This window comes from Jaculus jaculus, chromosome 21 (assembly GCF_020740685.1).
Source record: "Jaculus jaculus isolate mJacJac1 chromosome 21, mJacJac1.mat.Y.cur, whole genome shotgun sequence".
Classification (NCBI taxonomy): Eukaryota; Metazoa; Chordata; class Mammalia; order Rodentia; family Dipodidae; genus Jaculus; species Jaculus jaculus.
Window position 1 is genome coordinate 2,907,501 of NC_059122.1, and position 2,500 is coordinate 2,910,000.

Below are 2,500 nucleotides of genomic sequence, written 5' to 3' on the forward strand. Positions count from 1 at the left end.
TGTAGCCGGACCACCAACTTCAGTGTCTGCTCTCTGTGGGGTCCTCAGGGGCCATGGTGGTTCCAGATGCTGCCCAAGCCAAGGCCAGCTCTTTGTGGCATGGCCAAACCTGTCTGTGCTCCTTGCTGGAACCCACAGAGACATGTGGGGCTGCACCAGGAGCCACACGCGCACAGGGAGCTCTTGGAACACTAGGCAGGGCCTGTTTCAGCCTGAAGAAACTCGGAATGTCACCCTGTTAGTGACAGCTGCAGATTACACCAGCAAAGGACCTGTGACCCGGGGCTGTGTTCTTATCCCATCTTCCTGTTTGCCACGGCTCTTGAGTCAAGGGTCAGGCATTCACCGTGATAATTTGCCTTAATTGTAGTATTTCTCACCACCCACAACGCACACGGGCAGAGGAAAATGTGACACGGTGACATTCTTGACACATCCAGGGTGCCTCAAGTGCTGGAGGGAAGGAAGGGCGTTTGATGTCTTAAGTCCCATACCAAAGAACAGGTTTGAGGACTTAAGTCCTCTGAAGACAACTGTCAATTTTCAAGGAAGGGACTGTTCCCAGGAGGAAGACTGTTGTTAGAAACAGCATTCCTGGGCTGGAGAGATGGATTAGCGGTTAAGCACTTGCCTGTTAATTCAGCCTAAGGATCCTGGTTCAAGGCTCCGCTTCCCAGGACCCACGTTAGCCAGATCTACGCATTTCATATCTCCATCAGTTATGGGTAGAACCTTTTACAGCATCCTTTCTTTTTTTTCTTTTTGGCCAGTCAGAATCGTCTCTCATTTCCATTCCTACTGATGGTCCGCAGGGCAGCCTTACTGCGTTAATTTGCTGAACATCAGAACTCAATCATAGGCCTTCTAGACAGGAAGTGACTGGTGCATTCATGATCACACAAGCAACTGTCATTCCCTCAGCAATACTGGGTTCATCCATATGTTGTCATGGGTGATGGGAGATGGCAAAACTGTGGCATCAAGCAAGAAGAGGAGCTACTTGGAAAAAAGAGGGTGTTCAGTGGAAGGGAATGACTGAGGGGAGACAAAGAAGGTTACAGGATCCGGGTCCACTGTTGTCAATTGGGAAAATTAAAAATTAAAAAAAAAAGCCAGGCGTGGTGGCACACGCCTTTAATCCCAGCACTCGGGAGGCAGAGGTAGGAGGATCGCTGTGAGTTCAAGGCCACCCTGAGACTACATAGTGACTTCCAGGTCAGCCTGAGCCAGAGTGAGACACTACCTCGAAAAAAAAAAAATTTAAAAAAAACTGATTATTGGGCTGGAGAGATGGCTTAGCGGTTAAGCACTTGCCTGTGAAGCCTAAGGACCCCGGTTCGAGGCTTGGTTCCCCAGGTCCCACGTTAGCCAGATGCACAAGGGGGCACACGCATCTGGAGTTCATTTGCAGAGGCTGGAAGCCCTGGCGCGCCCATTCTCTCTCTCTCCCTCTATCTGTCTTTCTCTCTGTGTCTGTCGCTCTCAAATAAATAAATTAATTAATTTTAAAAAACTGATTATTAAAATAATCAAGATATACACTACTGGTGGCAATCCCATAACCTGTAGTTAGGATCTCTATTGCTAGATATTTGATTAGTCTCCGGGAAGGGGGGAACACACCTCAACTCTGCAAAATAAATATATATACACTCAAGGACATGCGTGGAGACACACACACAGATCTGTGCAGAATTTATTATTCCTGCTACATCTTTAATTCAGCTGTTTTATTCTATTAGAATGTGAGAGAATAAGGAGTTTTTGCTATTCATGAGTATTTTAGAAAAGCTCAAGATTTGATGGCAATGGAAAACATGTTTTGCATTCTTAGGAATGTAATAGTGTGGCTGGGAAATTTTTTCAAAAAAAGAAAAAATAAAGAAAACACAACAAGAGACACTAATTTACTCTTAAATGAGTTGTCTATTGTCCTTTATCTAAGGGACCATTTGAATTTTCCTCAATAATCTCTCAGAGCCTTGGTGTATGAGATATTACTATTTTATCATCTGCATGAACAGACATCATCTCTGCTTCAGTTTTTAGAATCTGCATATCATCTTTTGCAGTAGATTTTGGTGAGTTTTTTTTTTCCTTAAAAAATTATTTTTCTGGTTCCCAGGTTGCCAAAAAAAGAGAAGAGAACCAACTTTTAAAACCTCTGATTCTACTGGAAAAGAGCCAGTCCCCAGACAGCAACTCTAGTTCCAGAAGGTGCTACATGAGCTACTGGGAGAAAGTGGTCAACATCTGTCCAAGCAACTCAAGGTCTAAGCTACAATCTGCTATGATGCTCACCCAAGGGCAATAGTGGCACACAGCCATGTTGGGTAACCAACTGCTCTTGGATTGGATAACAGATCTGCTCAGGGAAGAGGAACCCATGGCTGGAGCTGGGAAACAAGTCAGAACCATATCCAAATAACGAGTTCACTCTCCAGTATCAAGCTCCCACCAATCTTGGGCTGCAAGAGGGCCTACACCTGTTAAATTCTCT

The 2,500-nt window shown here is 45.0% G+C and overlaps 1 protein-coding gene across 4 annotated transcripts in view; it reads right to left on the reverse strand.

Moving 5' to 3' along the window:
- Positions 1-2,500, reverse strand: part of Sema5a (semaphorin 5A) — a 567,085-nt gene that overhangs the window by 388,409 nt on the left and 176,176 nt on the right. The gene's annotated exons all lie outside the window — the stretch shown is intronic.